The 25,619-nt window shown below is 42.7% G+C and overlaps 1 long non-coding RNA gene across 1 annotated transcript; it reads right to left on the bottom strand.

The window, feature by feature from the left end:
- Positions 1-828: 828 nt before the first annotated feature.
- LOC124673907 lies at positions 829-1,416 on the bottom strand. The gene is made up of 4 exons (XR_006992860.1): positions 1,371-1,416; positions 1,222-1,250; positions 1,050-1,091; positions 829-853 (listed from the first exon to the last, which is right to left on the bottom strand). It is a non-coding gene; the product is annotated as an uncharacterized LOC124673907 (long non-coding RNA).
- Between the last annotated feature and the right edge of the window lie 24,203 nt (positions 1,417-25,619).

Raw genomic sequence — 25,619 nt, 5'->3', positions numbered from 1 at the left:
CACCATGGGGTACTATCTCACAGATGGTATTTACCCTAACTATGCAACCCTTGTCAAGTCCATAAAAGAGAAAAAGGACAGGCCTTTGACAAGAAAGGAAGCTTGCTTCACCGGAAATCAAGAGGCATGCCGCAAGGATATTGAGAGAGCTTTTGGTGTCCTTCAAGCAAGGTTTGCAATTGTCGTGGGTCCTGCTAGGTTTTGGGACAAGGAAACTCTTGTTGATGTCATGACATGTTGTGTGATTCTTCACAACATGATCATTGAAGATGAAAGAGGTTTAAACTTGCCATGTTTCTATGACAATGTTGGCACCCGAGTGCAGCCCGAGAGGAACCCTCGATCGGCTTGAAGCTTTTCTTGCAGCTCATCGAGGCATTGAAAATGCCGAGACTCATCACCAGACTCACCCAAGATCTGATTGATCACCATTGGCAGTTGCATGGCCAATGAGTTTTTACATTCATTTCCCATTGTTGTATGTGTGAAACATTCATTTCCTATTTGTTGTATGTGTGAAACATTTGTTATTTGTTTAATTCTTCCATTAGAACATTTGTTGACATTTCCGAGAAACATTATTGTAATAATTAAGACGATTATTGTGTGATGTAAAACATTTATTTTATGTGAATGGTGTGTTGGTTCTAATATGCAATTTGTCAAAAAAACCCTGTTTTGAGGGGTTGAAAACTCGGACGAGCTAGCAGAGTTTTCGGCCGGCGAAAAGTGAATACAGGGCCCTCTACTCGCGTTTTAAGGGGCGAAAAAATACGGGGCCTGTTAGACATGCTCTAATTACCTCGCCCAGATGACTGAAGCTTCTGGCGCTTACCAGCATTTAGACATTCCTCTGTATGATTTATCAAGTTAATCACTCGGCACATAATAAAAGGGATTTTCAGACAAAGGACTAATATAAATAAAAACAAGCGCATGTAGTCATTCTGCTGCTAACCGGAGCAATAATAACCTAAATGCTACGGACAGAAAGTTCAGAGATGGATATGTAAACAAGAGAGAATTATATGAAACACTAGTTTACTTACCGACAAGACCCGCCACCCGATCCAGTGACTCATCCATGAATGCTGCGAGCAGAAAGCATATACAAGGATCGTTAACTATAACATGTAGTATATGTGGAGGTGACAAGGTGCATTTCCTTTTTTTGGATAGAAACATAAGAAGTTTGTTAGGAGAGGAGGATATGATACATACCAGGAGTATGTTGGCTTGAAGATTGCAGACTGCAAAATCAAAAACTCGGCATGAGTATATGTGTAAATGTGATGTAAAAAATTCAGAATTATACTTTATTTCGTTCGTCCCATGAACTATACATATATATGTTGTCAATTATGTAGTACCTTGTCCTCCTCTTGCTGAGATAGAGCCTGGCGATGGCACGTCCCCGTCCTGCTGGTGTGCGGCGCCTAGGTGGTCGTTTCACGTGACGCCTTGGCCTGGCGCGCGACAGCAAAATTAAATAAAGATGATATATTTCAGTAGGTGTTGATGTAGGCAGTTAATCAGACTGTACGAACGATGAATGAATGAATGAATGAACAAACAAACTCAGGGAGGAGCGAAATTAACCCACCTGATGGGGAGCAGTGGGAGCATTTGGGCGTGGTCGGGCAGCTGCATCAGGCGATACAACTCCGGATCCTCGTCAGCCAGGTAATATGCAAGCGACGCCGCCATGACCCTCGTCGATTCCCAGTTGAGGGAGGCACTGATTAAGTAGGTTCAGTTACGCGTGCATGGAGCAAGCAAGTTGGACACAAAAACGCGCGCGCGCAGAGGCTTGACAGTGTCATCTTACCATTGCTGTGGTGAGTCGACCATGGCCTTGACGATGGAGCGGAGCCTGGCGCAGCGGCAGATGAGCATGGACAAAGCCATGCCGTGCTGGTGCGCGGTGGATTTGACGGATCCGTCGGTGGCGCCGGCGGCGACGTTGGCCAGGGCCCAGAGCGTGTGGAGGAAGAAGTGGAGGGCGTTGGAGGCGACGGTGTTGCGCGAGTTGAAGCGGCCGAGGTAGTCCAGGGCGTCGGCCCACTGCCCCCGGTACACCAGCCGCCGCAGGTGATCCCCGCACATGTGCGCGTCCGTCTGCTCGAGCATCCTGCGGCAACCATGCATGGAAGGGGGAAGACGAATTAGCAGGCAGGCGGGCATGCAGGCAATGGAGTCGGCCAGTCGGGGTCGGGCGCGCCGGACGAGACGAGGGAGCGGAAGCACTTACGATTGGAAGGTGGGGAAGAGGCGCTGCCGGGAGAGGTAGGAGAGGAGCATCTTGTGGCGGAGCCGCCTTGCGCAGTCGTACCCGCCGGGGCCGGGGAAGACCAGTGTTTCGGTCGCCGACATGTCTCGCCGGCTAGCTCAGGAGTCAAGGTCTTGGTTCGGCCTGATTTGTTTGGGGGAAAAGAAGGCGAGTGCGGGGCTATTTATAGAGTGGAGCGGGTCGAGCGTCCAAGACCGGGGTCCACATATGGCCATGCATATCGGCCCGGATAAGGAATAAAAGATACTCCGAGGGCTCTCTTGAAAACTGGTCACCAAGACCTGCCTCAAAAATTTAAGCAACCAACTTTAAATTTAAGCAAGAGGAGATACACTGGCAGCAGCGATCACGTGCATCAAATCAAAAAACAGTGTCCTCAATCGTGGCTTCCTCCAGATGAGCATGTTTTGAAAATCAATATAGATGGAAGCTATGTAGCGGACAGATGTAATGGTGGATGGGGTTTTATCATTCGGAACTCTGATGGTCAATTTATGGGTGCAGGTGCAGGCCAAATCTCACATGCCTTTGATGCACTTCAAACTGAAGCCATTGCTTGTCTTGCCAGCCTTCAAAATGCTCAAAGATGGGGTATGACGAGAATTCAAGTTGAGACTGATTCCCAGTTGCTTGCCCAGGCGATAAATGGAAAAAATCAAGATATGGCGGTAAATGGGACCTTATTCAGAGAAATTAAGTTCTTTGCTAGCTTAAATTTTAGTACTTTTGAAGTCAAGTATTGTCATAGAGGTTGTAATAAAGTAGCTCATGCTTTAGCAAACTTTGGTGCAAACTTAGATCAAAATAGTACTGTAAGTTGGTTTCTGGAAGCACCAGACTTTGTAAATATTCTTCTAGCCAGTGACTTTGCTGTGCTAGACAAGTAATGAAGTTTCTGTTTCTAGTTCAAAAAAAAAAAGTCTTTTTTTTTCATCAGTTTGCCTCAGCTCGGAGGAGACCAAATATGATTAAGAACCTGAAGCACGAGAATAATTGGGTAAAGGGCATTGAAGCTCTTAAACCCCTTATTTTGCAATATTTCTCTAACCTATTTTCCTCAGAAGTACAAGATACCAATCCAGCCGTTCTCGAGAAGATTCAGCCAAGAGTGACAGATCCTATGAATGAGAAATCATGCATTGGCTCCATTCTCTCATGAAGATGTCAAAAAAGCAGCTTATAGCATTGGAGACTTGAAAGCCCCTAGCCCAGATGGCCTCCATGCAATTTTTATAATTGGTATGTCAGTAGCATGATGAAATCATCATGTTGCCTCCATGTTATGTTTTGTAGTGACTGACCCATTATCGTGCTCGTCACTGGTATGAATTTTGGTACAATATCGTATTCATTAGGTAAAATCTTAGATTAACTTAAATGAAAGCACGGTACAACGCATGTGTATTATATGGGACATCTCACTCCAAAGCTAAGGTTGAAAATCAGCTACACAAATTTTGAATACTTCTAAGATATTAACTTGCACCAGAACATTGACAAGCTCCAAGATAAAGCATGTACCTGATTTCTACCTTCTTAAGATAAAACATGTACATGAAGGACAAAATTTGAATACTTCTAACATAAAGCATGTACCTGAAGCACAAATGATAGGCTGTTTATTTATGCATCGTAGTTTCCATATAAAAAAGGAGGCACAAATTTTGAATACTTCTAAGATATTTAACTTGCTTCATAACTATGCATGTTGTAAGTGTGAGATGTCAAATCCACGAAGGATGCATGAGCACACGTGCCGTTTGCTCACCCAATGGAAGGATAAATCGACAGGTCTCTTCTTCTCCTCCACTGCATGGTTCAACGACCCTCTTTTTCCCCGCATAGACAACACCATCCACCAGAGAGATAAGAGAAACTAGAGTACGGAATATTGAGAGACAAGAGAAACTGGAGTTCTAAATATTTGGATCTCTTATCATAGATCAAAGGTAACCACTGATTGCATTCGTGAAAACCCTAAAATTCTCAGTCATGTTACTAAAGCATTTACGAAGACAATATACTAGCATAGGCTCCAGGTAACCACTATTCCTCCATTTGTTTCTAGAATTGCTTTGATTTTACACTAATGATTACTATTACATATCTTGCAAGACTAGAAGATATCCTTTGATGATATGATTCCATACTCCTCTTTGGCATTCATCGCATCTTCTTTGATTTTTAATACTATTTTTGTGGTCATATCTCTGGATAATCGAAATATCTTGATGATTGAGGTTAATCTTGATACTACAGTTACCTAGATTTTATATCTTGACTACCTCGTAGGTCCGTGAAAACTTGATGAATGGTGATTTTTTTTCAATTCTATTCGCATTAATATGGAACTAAGAGTACACAACAAGATACAGATAAATGATCGTTTTCTATGTTGTCCAAACACTGAATGATAAGCCGGAGGGTTGATCGCTCCTTTTTGTGTTGACCTCTGTAAGGTATTTGATGGAAATCATCGTGAAGTTTCATGAGATTGATATTTGTTACCTGCGAATCTGCAATGACAAACTTTGCTTGTTGTGTTGTCAAACTCAGAATTTCCAATCTCTATATGTAAGCAACATATCATCCTTTAATTTTCATTACAAACTGCTTTTTTTATTGCAGCAGAATTGCTTTAGTTCTACACCTTTAGTCTAACAATGTGTGTCTTTGCAAAACTGGTAAGATTATATTTACTTATCTCTCTACTGTCATATATGATCTACACAGCTTACAAAGCCATGGTTTTTACGAGTTCCCAAATTTCTTTTGGGGTATTGATTGGAATAGAATAGATAAAATGCACAATATGCTAATGGATTTCCATGGTCAATCCATGAACCGAAGTTCATTACCACGCTAAGTGTCAGAGATTTCTCTCTTCACTGGTTTATAATAGTTACTTGCCATCATTTGGGTTACTCCTATGTGTTGTTGGTTTTGGTGTTAATTTTCTGTATTTGTTTCCATGCTAGCTAACCAATGATGTATATCCACATTAGAAGTGTTCATCTTTTCAAATTATATGAAGTTTGGTCAGGAAATTTATGCACGAAACTGAACCAATATCAGTAAAATTTGAACATGTAGCAGACTGCATAACTTTAACTTGAAGTGTGGTGTTTTTCTCATTACCAGTTATATTTTGTGATGCCCTTTCATCTTCAATGACTGGATTTGAACCTCCATCCAATAGTATTGTACTAGCCTACTTTCGCTATAAACTCAGTTATATTTGTTTACCACATTTTGCAGATGGTTTTATCTATCGATATATGTTTGTGCTATATACATACATCCCAAATATTTCTTACTACAAATTCCCGCACCAATGCGCGGGGTGTCGTCTAGTTGATTATAATAGAGGATATCTATTAGAATCGTGCATTAAAGAACTCCTTATCAAGATATTTAAGGATACTAAGATATAATAAAATAGATAGAAACACATGGCGACACATATAAGTGGCACAAATCATATACACATGAATGTGCTTTGTTCATGTACAAATTTTCTTAGTTTAGGTATATTTAAGTTCCTCAAAATTCCCAAACTCGAATATAATGACCTAGTATAATTTCCATTACGACCGAAGTTCTAATTTGGCATATATGTATTTGTAGAAACTTGTGTTTGAAATGTGTAATATTTATCTTTGTTTTCAATATAACAAATGAATTTGAATTAACATTATAAAATATAATACGATTGTATTCTAAAGTTTGTATTAAGATTAGTTATGATTTAATAACAACATACATTATAAGTAAAATTATTTAGTATAAAAGGTGATGGGTATTTTTATATGTGATATTAATTAAGTCCACATTATTTTTCTTCTCAATTATCTTTGATCCTCCGTAGCAAATTCTAGGAATTTTGTTTATTTCCTCAAAGATAGTATTGGTGCTTGCTTCGCCATCTTGTGTGGACTTCAAGATTTCACAAAAAAATTAAAAAGAAAGAAGCCTAGTTAAATAAAATAGGCCAAAACCGAGTTGATACAGGAATAATGAGGTCACCCATGTTGCTGCATATAGGAAGTCGGATAGTCCAGTTTCTATCAAAAAGGTTAAGATCGAACAAACAAAGAATGAGAAAATTGAGATCCGTGATAACACTGACACGCACCAGCTCATCATTCAAGGGAGAGTGTGTATCAAGAAGCTTATCCGATAATTTGGGATCCAAGATAGCGGGTCATTCTGCAAGTTCATAATAAGATGCACATCAAGTTCTTTCATAAATAGAAAATATTTGGACATCACAAATTAAGTAATAGTAAGATGGAACTAGCTAGGCTTACCCACAACGATTTGACACTCTCAGACGTCCGATCACGTTGTCCAATATCCCAGATCATTTGCTCCTCGTGTTGGTCACCTGCCCACGTACTAGGGCCGCTACTCCCGAAGGGGACCTGCATGCCTTGCATTAAACTGGGCCAAAACTACAGAATCGGTAGGCCATTTTGAATGGGCCTATTCAGCCCAGTTCCTCCTCTACGTATTCATGCAAGCAGGGCATAGGGCGGCAGGATGAAGAGAATGAAGGCCCCATCACTATTCATTCACACGATTAATGGCGCCGAAGGTGCGTCGCTCTTCTGTTCCCTTACCTTCCGGTGGCGGTGAACGACTATTTCATGTTTGCCCACCTCCTCTCCATTGGTTCCTCATATGGACGACTATTTCATGTCTACCCATCTCCTCTCCCCTGGTTCCTCATATGACGTATAGTGTGAAACAGACTAATTGGTGAACCAGCTGCACCTAGTATATGGGAGCTGCTGGATGGAGAAGTAAGGGGCTCTTTTCTACCTAAATTTGGGTAGTTTCCCGGTTTTATTCTGGGCCGTGCCTGGTATCTCGCCTGAAAACATGGGCCTGCCTTGCTGTTTGGTTGCCGTCATCATGGCTGAGTGGGCCTAAGGACATGTACAATGGTGATGAGTCAGTTGTCTGTAAGAGGTAGTTATAGGTGATTTTAGTGATGTGGAGGAAAGAGAATGAGAAGAGAGAAGGATGATGTCTGTAAAGTTACACACAGTCTGTAGGCTTCTTACAGACAGCTTACAGACACCATTTTTGTTGTTGTATGAAGGGTGCATATAATTTATACTCACATATAGCTATGGCAAAAAATAGACAACTTACAGACAAACTATTGTATACACTGTCTATATCATTGTCTATAGATGACATGGAGTAGTACTACAGACACCATCCGTCTAAATCAATGTACATGCCCTAATTGGCAGCGCTACATATATGTGTTCCCCTGCCCAGTCTCCGCAGGCGCTGCAGCCTGAAGGATATACGATGGTAGTTCGCACGTATGGATAGGCCTCTCGGTGGTTGATATTATTGGCGACGGCTCGGTGGTTGATATTATTGGCGACGGCTGCTGCTCTGCTGCGCTGATCCTTTGAGAGCTTAGCACGACGACTTAGTCACTTAGAGCTACTGTAAGTACCAACACAAAGAAATGGTCAACATGAACCTTTCTATACGTACGGCAATTCCCGTTCGAATCTCGTAGGACACACCAGATCTAACTGTCAACACCCGAATTTTTAAGTCCAGATGCATGTTATGCCATACATCGCAATCCCAGGAATATTGTTGTTGCGAGACATAACAGTTGAATATCATAAGTCATCATTCATCACATACCATAGTCGTCTTACAATTCGAGATCACATGATCCAATATTACACAAATAGTTGATCTATTGATCAACGGACACAAAGTTCATAGTTTCATAGCGGAAGCATAAATAGAAGGGACTCTCTAGTCCACAGGCCAACGTCTGACGTCAGAAGATTCCCTAGTTGTCGTAGGCGTCCTGCTGGTCGTCCTCTTCATACTGTTGTTCTGCTTCATAGTATGGCCATTTGAATAGCCAGGGACACAGCCGTGAGTACTTTAAAGTACTCTTAAACTAATACTAATGTAAGTGCTAACAATTCTAGTAAGGGGTGCTAAGCTCTAGTTTATTTTGCATAAAGACAATTTTAGTTCACAAGTATTTGAGAAAAGACTTATTCAAGTGCTAACTAACTCAAGTGGGAACATTAGTGTCATTCCCACAACTTTGTTGTGATTCAAAGTCAAAGTCACCCTTCAATTTAAGTCACCATTCACCATTCATATTTTTAGAAAAGTTCTGATGACGGAACAGTATGGCCTTCCCAACTGTCCATGACCGCGGACGCGGCTATTCGAATAGGTTAAACTCTGCAGAGGTTGTACACTTGTGCCACAACAATTGCAATAGTTCGTCGGGGGTAACTGGCCCTGATTTATCGTACGCAGTACGCGAACTACCAATCCTAACCTTTCATTTACATACCCTAGTATAGGCACCTCTCCCCATGAGCTTGGCCTCCCAGTGAAAGCAAACCGCCAACCCGGGAACTACACAGGGCTTGGGTAGGACATTCACCTCATTTCACGTCAATTCACTTTCGATGGAGGCAGCCTCGGCATAAATCCTATGACGCTTGTTCAGAGGGAACCCATACTAAAATACATAAGTTTCCAGCTAAGCCTTACCCAATTTCAGGTAGTGTGGGGGTACTTGTAAAATTGGAATGGTATCGCATCCGAACCCAACCATCAGTTTTTGTAAAGTTCACCATGTCATTCACCAGTCATATTCACCTTCAAAATCTTTCAATAGAATGACTCATCATTCCAAGGTTTTTAAAGTCATTTCATTTCACAAGTTCTCAACTAGAGTAGTCACTTTTAGGGTTTAGCACTAGCATCTAAGTATGAGGGGTGCTAAGTAATTTGCTTTTCCTCTAGGCTAACCTTGATACTCTTGTACTAATCCAATACTAACCAAGTGAATCATAAATCAAAAAGTACTTTGATAAAACAAAAGTAATAAAGCTTGTAAAGTAAAACTTGGAAATAGGATCATAAGCATTAAGTAAATGGGGTAATGCCTTGCTCATGGTGAGCTTTGCACTTTGCAAGAGTATTATCTTGCCTTGGTTGGGGAATTGGTCAAAGTGGTCTTCCTCTCCTTGGAAGTAGACCTCCTCCTCCTCTGGATACTCCTTGGTACTAGCGTCTAAAATACGAATACGAGGTATACCATCATCATACCAAACTTGAGTACTAAACTAAGCACACACATGATTCACACAACTTAAACTAGCATCACACATTACTATTAAGTTGGTGGATGTGTTTTCTTATTTAAGAAAAATAATTTCCTCTCATACTAACTTAGGTGTTACTTTTAATTACTTAGAGAAATAATTTCCTCTCATTATCTTATTAAGATTTAATTTCTCTCATGAATAATATATGACCTAGATTGACCAAAGTCAACCTCTTCATACTTATCATTTAAGAAAATGATTTAAATGAGGTGAAGCACCTCATACAATTTAATCCTAACATGGTAATGATTTAATATCATCAAACAATTCATATGAGACCTAAGTGACAAGAGTCTCTACCTCATTTTGAACTGTTTGTGACAAGATTTAAATGAGATAAAAACACCCATATGATTTTTAAATAGTTTTGGACAATATCATTGACTAGAAATAGCCATAGAGTCCTTTAATTAACTAGGCCATGGTCATGTACAGAACCCATATCATATTTTTACATAGTAAATTAGAGATGGTGAAATGTGAATTATAGCAATTGGATTCACTTCAAAATTCAAATTGGTTGATTTTCTAGATTTATTTGAATACTGAAAAGTATCTGTCTTGTTATTTTTATCATCCGAAATCTACAAAAACTATGGGGTTGAATCCAGTGGGATGAGTTAGAGGATTTCATAAGGATTCTGGAACATTTTGATTTGCTAAAATTGGGTTTGTAGATTTTAAACTATTCAATTTATAATAAGGGACCAGTATTGAAATTTGCTGAAACAAAATATTTGAATTACAGCAGATGGGCTAGGCGGGAAAACTATTGGGCCGAAAGATTTGAATCGCAGACAGAGCCAGCCCAACTAACGTTTTAAACGCAGCGGGCCGTCTGACGAGGTAGGGCCCAGGTGTCAGCGGGTCATATCTACCGAATCGGTACCTTGAAATAGAAACCGTCGGATTAGATCAAGGATCTACGGCCGACAGTCGTCGTCGTCGGGGGGAGGAGCGTGCTGGAGCGGTGGAGGTAGGGGGTCGGCGGCGTGTTGGAGCTCCGGCGAGGGGTGGAGACGTGCGGCGGCGTCGTTGTCGTGGAAGGGGAAGCTGATGGCACCGGCGGCGTCTCCAATGGTGGCCGCAATCGACGGCGGTGATCTCAGCTCCTCCGCGGGCTCCGATGGTGAATTGGAGGGCTCTGATGGATAATTGAGTGAGAGAGGTGGTCGAGGAGGCTCAGTGGTGAGAGAGAAGCGCGAGGGTGTGAAGAAATCGTCTCGGGACAGCCTGCTTTTATAGGGGCCAGAGGTGCTGCGGGGAGCGGGCAAGGTCATCGACGAGCTCGTCGTTCCAGGGCGACGAAGGGGCAAGGAATGGGCTCATTGTGTAGGCGACGTCGTGGTGGTGCTGACGCGCTTCGTGGCGAGGCCAGAGATGGAGTGGTTGTGTCGTCCTCTTCCTCGCGTCATGGCAGTACGGTGGCGGGCGATCGTCGTCCGTGACGACGGCTACAGGGCGAGCGCGTCCAAGTGGAGATGTCCGTGAGGTAGAGGGTACCGTGGGGACGCGATTGGTGCCTGGGGAGAGCGAGGGGGAGGTCAGAGTCTATGGGGCACGGCGATGCTCTGGCGCGTCCAGAGGCATCCTGGAGCGCGTCCATGCCGATCCTGGCAGGCGCTGGGCGCGTCTGGGCGCGCAGGTCCTGGGCAGTGTTGTCGTCATCTTGGTCAATGGCGTGCATGGTCGTGGTCAGTGAGGTGAGGTCAAGCTCCAGGACATGCTGAGGTGACTTGGATGGGAGAGGAGAGGAGGTGAGCATGGTGAGTGACATGGTGGCCGGCATGGTTTGGTTTTGGTCAAGATGGTCCAAGGCAAGGGCTGGCAGTGGCTTGGATTGATTCTGATGGGTGAGAGGAGGCTCCAGGGCAGCAGAGAAGGGCCAGGGTTGGACTTGGTCCAACCAAAAATTCAGCATGGGCTTCAAGTTTGATTCTGCCCACAAGGTGTTTGTATAAATGGCCGCAAGAGAAATTTTGTCAAATTTTGGAAATCTTTTTGGTGGATTGCATCCATATATTATTTGAAGCAGAATGGTGGTGGTGGTCAATTTGGTGATGGTTTTCAAGTTTTCCAAATGTGGGTGAATCTTCTCTTTGTTTCAATGTCTCCACTTGTCAATTCTATTCTGGTCAACCTGGTCAAAGTCAGCTCTGGTGGTCAACATCAAAGTTGTTCACCTTGACATGGTCTTGGATGACATGGAGAGAGTTGGTCAAGGTTGGTTTAGGAAAAGTCAAAACCAGGGGTGCAAAGTGGTGAAGATAATATAAATGGGCAAAGTGACCATTATCTTATGTGAGTTGAATTTGAATTCTTCTTTGATTTGAGGGTGTGTTATTGATATATAAGTGTTTTACAAACAATGGCACAAGCAAATGTGGCCTTGGTTGAAGATTTGCAAAAGTGGCTAAATGTGTATGTGAGTGAAAATGGGATTTTTTCCCTATTTGATTTCTCTCTTTTTGATTTGGTTTTTCTTGATCCCAAGGTGATTCTTATTAGTTTAGGAACATTTCCAAACCATTGAAACCATTCCAAAAAGGTCTAGCTCAAAGATTTGCAAAAATGGTCATAACACATAAGAGGTGATATGTCAATTTTCCTTATTCTTGTAATTTGTTTCCCTTGCCTTACTTGGGCATGGGTTAGGGTCCATTTAGTGTTAGATTAGGTTTAGATATGGTTTCACACCATTTGGTCAAGGTAGAAGTGCATAGGACAAGAATTGGTGAAATGGCTATGTGTCACATATGCCTCTATGCATATGTTGCATTTGATTTTTAATTTGATTGTTCTTGGCCCATTTGATGTTGTTGAGTGTTGAAATGGTATAGAGAAGTGATCCAACCATTCACCACAAGTCCTAGGGTCAAGATCCTCAAATTCATAAATTTGCTATTTGCTCTCATATGCCTCTATGGCATTATTACTTTCTTTTTAAAATCTTTTGGTTTCACTTTGGATTGGGTTTGAGAAGTACTAGATAAGGTTTATGTAGGTTTTCCAAACCTCTAAATAAAGTGGAAAGGCCTAGGGTAAAGTTTTACAAAAAATAGCCATAGGCACATATGCCTTTTCCTTATTTAAATTCTTTTTATTTTATTTTAACTTGGATGGTAAAAAGGGGGTGAGGTTTAGGGTTTAAGATTATTTCAAAAACTAATTAAACAAGCAATCATGGCAATAGCACAAGAATTAAGCAAGATCACTATGCATCAAACTTAATTTAGTAAAAGTTTTTGTTGGTTCCAAAATTTGGAACTAGGGAAATTCATTTTGTTTGTTTTGAAATTTTGGGATGTTACAAACCCTTCCCCCTTAAACAAATCTCGTCCCGAGATTTTAAGAAAAGTTAGGTTCCTAAGAAGATGGAGCAGGGAGATTTAACAGGGTAACATACTTGGCATGGCCTGGGGGGCTTCCTGGGCTTCATTGGCAGTCATGTGGTAGAAACGGCAGTTGTTGTTGTACTGGTTCCTTCTTCCTGCAAAGCGGCGTTGTTGCTGAGCAGGTGCTGCGGTATTGGCGGCAATCTTGGCAAGCTTCTTGGGGCACTCGTTGGAGTAGTGACCCACAACTCCACATTCATAGCAGTTGACGGTGGACTTGTCTTCGGGGTTGACGGGAACAGCGTTACTCCCAGTCACGGGGGCAGTATTGGGGTGGTTGTTGTTGCCATTGGGGTGGTTGTTGTTGCTGTTGGTGTTGTTGTTGGTGTTGTTGTTGCGGTTATTGTTGGTGTTGCGGTTGTTGTTGTTGTTGTTGCTTGGGCGGTAAATCTGAGCTGGGGGCTTGTTGTATCTTGAGGCAAATCCTCCAATTGAGTTGTTGCGGTACTTCTGGGCATTGTTGGGTCCATTCTGGTTCATCATCCTTCTCTTGCGGTTCTCGTTGGCTTGGTGCAGCTTCCCTTCCATCTGGATGACTGAGTCCACCAGGGCTTTGAGGTCAGCGAACGGAATATTCACTAACACAGTTTGCATTTTGTCATGCAGTCCGTTCAGAAATCTCTCCTTCCTTTTCTCGTTGGTGTCGGTCTCATCCGGGGCGTACCTTGACAGAGTAAGAAACCTGTCGCGGTATTCCACCACGGACATTCTTCCTTGCTTGAGTTCCTGGAACTCGTCTCTCATCTTCTTGGTCAGTCCTTGGGGCACATGGTACTTGCTAAACTTCAGCTTGAAGTCTTCCCAGGTCATCATCTGTCCCGCATTCATGGCACGGGTGCTGGTCCACCAAGCTCTTGCTGGTCCTGCTAAGTAGTGCATGGCAAACAGCACTTTCTCTGCGGCTTCAACTCTCGCAACTTCGAGGTTGTTCTCCATTGTCTGGAGCCAGTCATCAGCATCTAGGGGTTCTTCAGTCTTGTTGAATATTGGAGGGTTGGTGTTCTGAAAGTTCTTTAGCTTCGATCCTGGGTGATCATGATGGCCCTGATTGTTGTTGGCCAGCTGTTGAAGTGCTGCAAGGTTGGCTTGGCGTTCAGCTCGTTCAGCTTCCCTGTCTTCCAGCATGGTTTGCAACAGCTGCATCATGGCCTCTTGACTTGCGCTACGAGTGGGAGGGGCCATCTGAACAGTGAGGTAGATGATAAGATAAGAGGGAAATCTCTAGGGTTTGTTTTGTTAAAGTTTTAAAAAGTTCATAACTTGAAAATTTTGAGTAGTGTTGCTGGGGTAAAAACCAACAACACTTTTTCATCCATACCAAGCATCACACATTACAAATCTAACACGCCGTTGGTTTGAAGAACCATTCATTTTCTCTACGATACAAGGGGAATCCTGATACAACTCACACCTACGAAAGTGCTTAAATGAGATACTACTCTTCAGGGGGGATTATTTGTCTTCACGGGTAATGTGCTTGGCGAAAGGCGAGGGTGTTGTCCAACTCCTTGCGGGTCTTGTACATCATGTAGTCCAGGTGTGCTACATAATGGTTCATCTCCGGGTGCGGGGGCATGGTTATTGGTCTTCCCATGGGATCATGTCTTGGGTAGTAAGTGAAGCGGGTATTCTTGAGCTTGTTCATATTCTGTCCGCACAGACGGGCAATTCCTTCTTGCATGGCTTTGACTAGTCCTTCTTTCCAGGTGTTTCCCGTTACAGAAAACCATATGGTTTCCCATATTGGGGCTCCAAGATTTCTTCGTAGATCTGCCGAAACTTCCCACCGAAATGGTCCTCCCAACTGATTTTTGAGGGGTGTTCCGAAGAACTCGGGATACCGGCGTCCTAGATATTCCACTTGTTGCTTCAAATCCTTTTCGAACATCAGTTCTCCTCCGTGACCAAGCTGATAGCACTCCCATTTGTATTCCATCTAAGAACAAGGAGGAGGAGTAAGTTAGAGAAGTAGTCCAGTATGCAAAATTATAGGTATGATGGCAAGGAGAAGTAGGGCATGAATTTCTCATTTTGAACAAGATCTCAAGGATAAGAGTGAGAATAAGTTTTTTCGCAAATATTCACTTGTTTGGTTTTGAAACTAAGTTTTGCAGACGTCCATTCTAACTAGGGTCTCCTAAGGTCAAACAATGGCTCTGATACCAACTTGTCAACACCCGGATTTTTAAGTCCAGATGCATGTTATGCCATACATCGCAATCCCAGGAATATTGTTGTTGCGAGACATAACAGTTGAATATCATAAGTCATCATTCATTACATACCATAGTTGTCTTACAATTCGAGATCACATGATCCAATATTACAAAAATAGTTGATCTATTGATCAACGGACACAAAGTTCATAGTTTCATAGCGGAAGCGTAAATAGAAGGGACTCTCTAGTCCACAGGCCAACGTATGACGTCAGAAGATTCCCTAGTTGTCGTAGGCGTCCTGCTGGTCGTCCTCTTCATACTGCTGTTCTGCTTCATAGTATGGCCATTTGAATAGCCAGGGACACAGCCGTGAGTACTTTAAAGTACTCGCAAACTAATACTAATGTAAGTGCTAACAATTCTAGTAAGGGGTGCTAAGCTCTAGTTTATTTTGCATAAAGCCAATTTTAGTTCACAAGTATTTGAGAAAAGACTTATTCAAGTGCTAACTAACTCAAGTGGGAACATTAGTGTCATTCTCACAACTCTGTTGTGATTCAAAGTCAAAGTCACCCTTCAATTCAAGTCACCATTCACCATTCATATTTTTAGAAAAGTTCTGATGACGGAACAGTATGGCCTTCCCAACTGTCCATGACCGCGGACGCGACTATTCGAATAGGTTAAACTCTGCAGAGGTTGTACACTTGTGCCACAACAATTGCAATAGTTCGTCAGGGGTAACTGATGTCTACGTTCCCCCTCCTTTCCTGTAGACAGTGTTGGGCCTCCAAGAGTAGAGGTTTGTAGAACAGCAGCAAGTTTCCCTTAAGTGGATACCCAAGGTTTATCGAACTCAGGGAGGAAGAGGTCAAAGATATCCCTCTCATGCAACCCCGCAACCACAAAGCAAGAAGTCTCTTGTGTCCCCAACACACCAAATAGGTGCACTAGTTCGGCGAAGAGATAGTGAAATACAGGTGGTATAAATAAGTATGAGCAGTAGCAACGGTGCCGTAAAAGTGCTTGGCGTGTAGTTGATGGTGGTGGTATTGCAGCAGTAGTAACGCAAGTAAAACAAGTAAACAAGCAGTAGTAACGCAGTAGTAGTAACGCAGCCAGTAGTAAACAAGCAGTAGTAACTCAGCAGTATTTAGGAACAAGGCCTAGGGATTACACTTTCACTAGTGGACACTCTCAACATTGATCACATAACAGAACAGATAAATGCATACTCTACACTTTTGTTGGATGATGAACACATTGCGTAGGATTACACGAACCCTCAATGCCGGAGTTAACAAGCTCCACAATAATGCTCATATTTTAGTAACCTTTAGTGTAAGATAGATCAACAGACTAAACCAAGTACTAGCATAGCATGCACACTGTCACCTTCATGCATATGTAGGAGGAATAGATCACATCAATATTATCATAGCAATAGTTAACTTCGCAATCTACAAGAGATCTTGATCATAGCATAAACCAAGTACTAACACGGTGCACGCACTGTCACCTTTGCACACATGCAGGAGGAATAAACTACTTTAATAATAAATCACTAGAGTAGCACATAGATAGTAGTGATACAAACATGCTGCAATCATAAAGAGATATAAATAAGCACCTCACTATGCCATTCAATGAGTAAGTATTCTGTGAAATATGGCCTAAGAGACCCACACGGTGCACACACTTGTCACCTTTACACACGTGGGACTAGGAGTCTCCGGAGATCACATAGGTAAAACTCACTTGACTAGCATAATGACATCTAGATTACAAGCATCATCATATGAATCTCAATCATGTAGGGCAGCTCATGAGATTATTGTATTGAACTACATAGGAGAGAGATGAACCACATAGCTACCGGTACAGCCCCGAGCCTCGATGGAGAACTACTCCCTCCTCATGGGAGCAGCAGCGGTGATGGAGATGGCGGTGGAGATGGCAGCGGTGTCGATGAAGAAGCCTTCCGGGGCACTTCCCCGCTCCGGCAGGTGCCGGAACGCAGATCCTGTCCCCGGATCTTGGCTTCGCGATGGCGGCGGCTCCGGCGGGTTTCGTGGGTTTCGTCAATTGGTATCGGGTTTTCTGATCCAGGGGCTTTATATAGGCGAAGAGGCGGCGCAGGAGGGCTGACAGGGGGCCACACCATAGGCGGCGCGGCCCCCTCCGGCCGCGCCGGCCTAGGGTTTGGTGGCCCTGTGGCCCCCTCCGGTCCTTCCCGGGTGTTCTGGATGCTTCCGATGAAAATAGGAACTTTGGCGTTGATTTCGTCCGATTCCGAGAATATTTCGTTACTAGGATTTCGAAACCAAAAACAGCGAGAAAACGAGGAACCGGCACTTCGGCATCTTGTTAATAGGTTAGTTCCAGTAAAATGCACGAATATGACATAAAGTGTGCATAAAACATGTAGATAACATCAATAATGTGGCATGGAACACAAGAAATTATCGATACGTTGGAGACGTATCAGCATCCCCAAGCTTAGTTCGCTCGTCCCGAGCGAGGTAAAACGATAACAAAGATAATTTCCGGAGTGACATGCCATCATAAACTTGATCATACTATTTGTAAAGCATATGTAGTGAATGCAGCGATCAAAACAATATGTATGACATGAGTAAACAACTGAATCATAAAGCAAAGACTTTTCATGAATAGCACTTCAAGACAAGCATCAATAAGCCTTGCATAAGAGTTAACTCATAAAGCAATAATTCAAAGTAAAGGTATTGAAGCAACACAAAAGAAGATTGAGTTTCAGCGGTTGCTTTCAACTTGTAACATGTATATCTCATGGATAATTGTCAATGCAAAGCAATATAACAAATGCAATATGCAAATATGTAAGAATCAATGCACAGTTCACACAAGTGTTTGCTTCTTGAGGTGGAGAGAAATAGGTGAACTGACTCAACAATAAAAGTAGAAGAAAGGTCCTTCAAAGAGGAAAGCATCGATTGCTATATTTGTGCTAGAGCTTTGATTTTGAAAACATAAAGAGAGCATAAAAATAAAGTTTTGAGAGGTGTATGTTGTTGTCAACGAATGGTAGCGGGTACTCTAACCCCCTTGCCGTGACAAACCTTCAAAGAGCAGCTCCCATTTTATTTTATTTTTGGATGGCACTCCTTCCAACCTTTCTTTCACAAACCATGGCTAACCGAATCCTCGGGTGCCTGCCAACAATCTCATACCATGAAGGAGTGCCCTTTTATTTTAGTTTTATTATGATGACACTCCTCCCAACCTTTGCTTACACAAGCCATGGCTAACCGAATCCTTCGGGTGCCGTCCAACAATCACATACCATGGAGGAGTGTCTATTTTTGTTAATTAATTTGGGACTGGGAATCCCATTGCCAGCTCTTTTTGCAAAATTATTGGATAAGCGGATGAAGCCACTAGTCCATTGGTGAAAGTTGCCCAACAAGATTGAAAGATAAACACCACATACTTCCTCATGAGCTATAAAACATTGACACAAATAAGAGGTAATAAATTTTGAATTGTTTAAAGGTAGCACTCAAGCAATTTACTTTGGAATGGCGGAGAAATACCATGTAGTAGGTAGGTATGGTGGACACAAATGGCATAGTGTTGGCTCAAGTATTTGGATGCATGAGAAGTAATCCCTCTCGATACAAGGTTTAGGCTAGCAAGGTTATTTGAAACAAACACAAGGATGAACCGGTGCAGCGAAACTCACATAAAAGACATATTGAAAACATTATAAGACTCTACACCGTCTTCCTTGTTGTTCAAAACTCAATACTAGAAATTATCTAGACTTTAGAGAGACCAATTATGCAAACCAAATTTTAGCATGCTCTATGTATTCTTCACTAATAGGTGCAAAGTATATGATGCAAGAGCTTAAACATGAGCACAACAATTGCCAAGTATCACATTACCCAAGACATTATAGCAATTACTACATGTATCATTTTCCAATTCCAACCATATAACAATTTAACGAAGAGGAAACTTCGCCATGAATATTATGAGCTAAGAACACATGTGTTCATATGAACCAGCGGAGCGTGTCTCTCTCCCACACAAGCATGATGTAATCCAATTTATTCAAACAAAAACAAAAACAAAGGCACACAGACGCTCCAAGTAAAGCACATAAGATGTGACCGAATAAAAATATAGTTTCAAGAGAAGGAACCTGATAATTTATCGATGAAGAAGGGGATGCCTTGGGCATCCCCAAGCTTAGACACTTGAGTCTTCTTGATATATGCAGGGATGAACCACCGGGGCATCCCCAAGCTTAGACTTTTCACTCTTCTTGATCGTAGTATATCATCCTCCTCTCTTGACCCTTGAAAACTTCCTCCACACCAAACTCGAAACAACTCGTTAGAGGGTTAGTGGACAATAAAAATTCACATGTTCAGAGGTGACACAATCATTCTTAACACTTCTGGGCATTGCATAAAGCTACTGGACATTAATGGATCAAAGAAATTCATCCAACATAGCAAAAGAGGCAATGCGAAATAAAAGGCAGAATCTGTCAAAACAGAACAGTCCGTAAAGATGGATTTTATTAGGCCACCAGACTTGCTCAAATGAAAATGCTCAAATTTAATGAAAGTTGCGTACATATCTGAGGATCATGCACGTAAATTGGCATAATTTTCTGAGCTTCCTGCAGGGCAGTGGGCTCAGATTCGTGACAGCAAAGAAATCTGGAACTGCGCAGTAATCCAAATCTAGTACTTACTTTTCTATCAAAGACTTTACTTGGCACAACAAAACATAAAACTAAGATAAGGAGAGGTTGCTACAGTAGTAAACAACTTCCAAGACACAAATATAAAACAAAGTACTGTAGCAAAATAACACATGGGTTATCTCCCAAGAAGTTCTTTCTTTATAGCCATTAAGATGGGCTCAGCAGTTTTAATGATGCACTCGCAAGAAATATTATTTGAAGCAAAAGAGAGCATCAAGAGGCAAATACAAAACACATTTAAGTCTAACATGCTTCCTATGCATAGGAATCTTGTAAATAAACAAGTTCATGAAGAGCAAAGTAACAAGCATAGGAAGATAAAACAAGTGTAGCATCAAAAATTTCAGCACATAGAGAGGTGTTTTAGTAACATGAAAATTTCTACAACCATATTTTCCTCTCTCATAATAACTTTCAGTAGCATCATGAGCAAACTCAACAATATAACTATCACATAAAGCATTCTTATCATGAGTCTCATGCATAAAATTATTACTCTCCACATAAGCATAATCAATTTTATTAGTTGTAGTGGGAGCAAATTCAACAAAGTAGCTATCATTATTATTCTCATCAAGTGTAGGAGGCATAGTATAATCACAACAAAATTTACTCTCCATAGTAGGTGGCACAAAAAGACCACTATCATTATCATCATAAATAGGAGGCAAAGTATCATCAAAGAAAATTTTCTCCTCAATGCTTGGGGGACTAAAAATATCATGCAAACCAGCTTCCCCAAGCTTAGAACTTTCTATATCATTATCAACAATGGTGTTCGAAACGTTCATACTAATATTACTACCAAGCATGCAAAGAAGATTTCATAGGTTTTTTAATTTTCGCATCAAACAATCCATGTTTTAAATCAGGAAATAGAATAAGAAGCTCACTCTTGTACATTATGCCAAACTAGTGTAAACAAGAAACAACAAGATGCAATTGCAGGATCTAAAGGAAATAGCTTTGAGCACACACACAACGGCGCAGAAAAATACTTTACCTGAGACCGTAGTATGCGTGCCTTTTACCTTTCCTCCCCGGCAACGGCGCCGTGAAAAGTGCTTGATGTCTACGTTCCCCTCCTTTCCTGTAGACAGTGTTGGGCCTCCAAGAGTAGAGGTTTGTAGAACAGCAGCAAGTTTCCCTTAAGTGGATACCCAAGGTTTATCGAACTCAGGGAGGAAGAGGTCAAAGATATCCCTCTCATGCAACCCTGCAACCACAAAGCAAGAAGTCTCTTGTGTCCCCAACACACCAAATAGGTGCACTAGTTCGGCGAAGAGATAGTGAAATACAGGTGGTATAAATAAGTATGAGCAGTAGCAACGGTGCCAGAAAAGTGCTTGGCGTGTAGTTGATGGTGGTGGTATTGCAGCAGTAGTAACGCAAGAAACAATGAAACAAGCAAGTAGTAACGCGCAGAGTAGTAACGCAGCAGAGTAGTAAACAAGCAGTAGTAACTCAGCAGTATTTAGGAACAAGGCCTAGGGATTACACTTTCACTAGTGGACACTCTCAACATTGATCACATAACTGAACAGTATAAATGCATACTCTACACTTTTGTTGGATGATGAACACATTGCGTAGGATTACACGAACCCTCAATGCCGGAGTTAACAAGCTCCACAATAATGCTCATATTTTAGTAACCTTTAGTGTAAGATAGATCAACAGACTAAACCAAGTACTAGCATAGCATGCACACTCGTCACCTTCATGCATATGTAGGAGGAATAGATCACATCAATATTATCATAGCAATAGTTAACTTCGCAATCTACAAGAGATCTTGATCATAGCATAAACCAAGTACTAACACGGTGCACGCATCTGTCACCTTTGCACACATGCAGGAGGAATAAACTACTTTAATAATAAATCACTAGAGTAGCACATAGATAGTAGTGATACAAACATGCTGCAATCATAAAGAGATATAAATAAGCACCTCACTATGCCATTCAATGAGTAAGTATTCTGTGAAATATGGCCTAAGAGACCCACACGGTGCACACACTCGTCACCTTTACACACGTGGGACTAGGAGTCTCCGGAGATCACATAGGTAAAACTCACTTGACTAGCATAATGACATCTAGATTACAAGCATCATCATATGAATCTCAATCATGTAGGGCAGCTCATGAGATTATTGTATTGAACTACATAGGAGAGAGATGAACCACATAGCTACCGGTACAGCCCCGAGCCTCGATGGAGAACTACTCCCTCCTCATGGGAGCAGCAGCGGTGATGGAGATGGCGGTGGAGATGGCAGCGGTGTCGATGAAGAAGCCTTCCGGGGGCACTTCCCCGCTCCGGCAGGTGCCGGAACGGAGATCCTGTCCCCCGGATCTTGGCTTCGCGATGGCGGCGGCTCCGGCGGGTTTCGTGGGTTTCGTCAATTGGTATCGGGTTTTCTGATCCAGGGGCTTTATATAGGCGAAGAGGCGGCGCAGGAGGGCTGACAGGGGGCCACACCATAGGGCGGCGCGGCCCCCTCTCGGCCGCGCCAGCCTAGGGTTTGGTGGCCCCGTGGCCCCCTCTCGGTCCTTCCCGGGTGTTCTGGATGCTTCCGATGAAAATAGGAACTTTGGCGTTGATTTCGTCCGATTCCGAGAATATTTCGTTACTAGGATTTCTGAAACCAAAAACAGCAGTAAAACGGAACCGGCACTTCGGCATCTTGTTAATAGGTTAGTTCCAGAAAATGCACGAATATGACATAAAGTGTGCATAAAACATGTAGATAACATCAATAATGTGGCATGGAACACAAGAAATTATCGATACGTTGGAGACGTATCAAGTAACTGGCCCTGATTTATCGTACGCAGTACGCGAACTACCAATCCTAACCTTTCATTACATACCCTAGTATAGGCACCTCTCCCCATGAGCTTGGCCTCCCGGTGAAAGCAAACCGCCAACCCGGGAACTACACAGGGCTTGGGTAGGACATTCACCTCATTTCACGTCAATTCACTTTCGATGGAGGCAGCCTCGGCATAACCCCTATGACGCTTGTTCAGAGGGAACCCATACTAAAATACATAAGTTTCCAGCTAAGCCTTACCCAATTTCAGGTATTGTGGGGGTACATGTAAAATTGGAATGGTATCGCATCCGAACCCAACCATCAGTTTTTGTAAAGTTCACCATGTCATTCACCAGTCATATTCACCTTCAAAATCTTTCAATAGAATAACTCATCATTCCAAGGTTTTTAAAGTCATTTCATTTCACAAGTTCCCAACTAGAGTAGTCACTTTTAGGGTTTAGCACTAGCATCTAAGTATGAGGGGTGCTAAGTAATTTGCTTTGCCTCTAGGCTAACCTTGATACTCTTGTACTAATCCAATACTAACCAAGTGAATCATAAATCAAAAAGTACTTTTATAAAACAAAAGTAATAAAGCTTGTAAAGTAAAACTTGGAAATAGGATCATAAGCATTAAGTAAATGGGGTAATGCCTTGCTCATGGTGAGCTTTGCACTTTGCAAGAGTATTATCTTGCCTTGGTTGGGGAATTGGTCAAAGTGGTCTTCCTCTCCTTGGAAGTAGACCTCCTCCTCCTCTGGATACTCCTTGGTACTAGCGTCTAAAATACGAATACGAGGTATACCATCATCATACCAAACTTGAGTACTAAACTAAGCACACACATGATTCACACAATTTAAACTAGCATCACACATTACTATTAAGTTGGTGGATGTGTTTTCTTATTTAAGAAAAATAATTTCCTCTCATACTAACTTAGGTGTTACTTTTAATTACTTAGAGAAATAATTTCCTCTCATTATCTTATTAAGATTTAATTTCTCTCATGAATAATATATGACCTAGGTTGACCAAAGTCAACCTCTTCATACTTATCATTTAAGAAAATGATTTAAATGAGGTGAAGCACCTCATACAATTTAATCCTAACATGGTAATGATTTAATATCATCAAACAATTCATATGAGACCTAAGTGACCAGAGTCTCTACCTCATTTTGAACTGTTTGTGAGAAGATTTAAATGAGAGAAAAACTCCCATCTGATTTTTAAATAGTTTTGGACAATATCATTGACTAGAAATAGCCATAGAGTCCTTTAATTAACTAGGCCATGATCATGTACAGAACCCATATCATATTTTTACATAGTAAATTAGAGTTGGTGAAATTTGAATTATAGCAATTGGATTCACTTCAAAATTCAAATTGGTTGATTTTCTAGATTTATTTGAATACTGGAAAGTATCTGTCTTGTTATTTTTATCATCCAAAATCTACAAAAACTATGGGGTTGAATCTAGTGGGATGAGCTAGAGGATTTCATAAGGATTCTGGAACATTTTGATTTGCTAAAATTGGGTTTGTAGATTTTAAACTATTCAATTTATAATAAGGGACCAGTATTGAAATTTGTTGAAACAAAATATTTGAATTACAGCAGATGGGCTAGGCGGGAAAACTATTGGGCCGAAAGATTTGAATCGCAGACAGGCCAGCCCAACTAACGTTTTAAACGCAGCGGGCCGTCTGACGAGGTAGGACCCAGGTGTCAGCGGGTCATATCTACCGAATCGGTACCTTGAAATAGAAACCGTCGGATTAGATCAAGGATCTACGGCCGACAGTCGTCGTCGTCGTCGGGGGGAGGAGCGTGCTGGAGCGGTGGAGGTAGGGGGTCGGCGGCGTGCTGGAGCTCCGGCGAGGGGTGGAGACGTGCGGCGGCGTCATTGTCGTGGAAGGGGAAGCTGATGGCACCGGCGGCTTCTCCAATGGTGGCCGCAATCGACGGCGGTGATCTCAGCTCCTCCGCGGGCTCCGGCGACGAATTGGAGGGCTCCGGTGGATAATTGAGTGAGAGAGGTGGTCGAGGAGGCTCAGTGGTGAGAGAGAAGCGCGAGGGTGTGAAGAAATCGTCTCGGGGCAGCCTGCTTTATAGGGGCCAGAGGTGCTGCGGGGAGCGAGCAAGGTCGTCGACGAGCTCGTCGTTCCAGGGCGACGAAGGGGCAAGGAATGGGCTCGTCGTGTAGGAGACGTCGTGGTGGTGCTGACGCGCTTCGTGGCGAGGCCAGAGATGGAGTGGTCGTGTCGTCCTCTTCCTCGCTTCATGGCAGTACGGTGGCGGGCGATCGTCGTCCGTGACGACGGCTACAGGGCGAGCGCGTCCAAGTGGAGATGTCCGTGAGGTAGAGGGTACCATGGCGACGCGATTGGTGCCTGGGGAGAGCGAGGGGGAGGTCAGAGTCAATGGGGCACGGCGATGCTCTGGCGCGTCCAGAGGCGTCCTGGCGCGCGTCCATGCCGATCCTGGCAGGTGCTGGGCGCGTCTGGGCGCGCAGGTCCTGGGCAGTGTCGTCGTCATCTTGGTCAATGGCGTGCATGGTCGTGGTCAGTGAGGTGAGGTCAAGCTCCAGGACATGCTGAGGTGACTTGGATGGGAGAGGAGAGGAGGTGAGCATGGTGAGTGACATGGTGGTCGGCATGGTTTGGTTTTGGTCAAGATGGTCCAAGGCAAGGGCTGGCAGTGGCTTGGATTGATGCTGATGGGTGAGAGGAGGCTCCAGGGCAGCAGAGAAGGGCCAGGGTTGGACTTGGTCCAACCAAAAATCCAGCATGGGCTTCAAGTTTGATTCTGCCCACAAGGTGTTCTTATAAATTGCCGCAAGAGAAATTTTGTCAAATTTTGGAAATCTTTTTGGTGGATTGCATCCATATATTATTTGAAGCAGAATGGTGGTGGTGGTGGTCAATTTGGTGATGGTTTGCAAGTTTTCCAAATGTGGGTGAATCTTCTCTTTGTTTCAATGTCTCCACTTGTCAATT

The sequence above is a fragment of the Lolium rigidum genome, chromosome 7 (genome assembly GCF_022539505.1).
Source record: "Lolium rigidum isolate FL_2022 chromosome 7, APGP_CSIRO_Lrig_0.1, whole genome shotgun sequence".
NCBI lineage: Eukaryota > Viridiplantae > Streptophyta > Magnoliopsida > Poales > Poaceae > Lolium > Lolium rigidum.
Note: the sequence above shows the minus strand (reverse complement) of the source record. Positions and strands in the feature narration are given on the sequence as shown.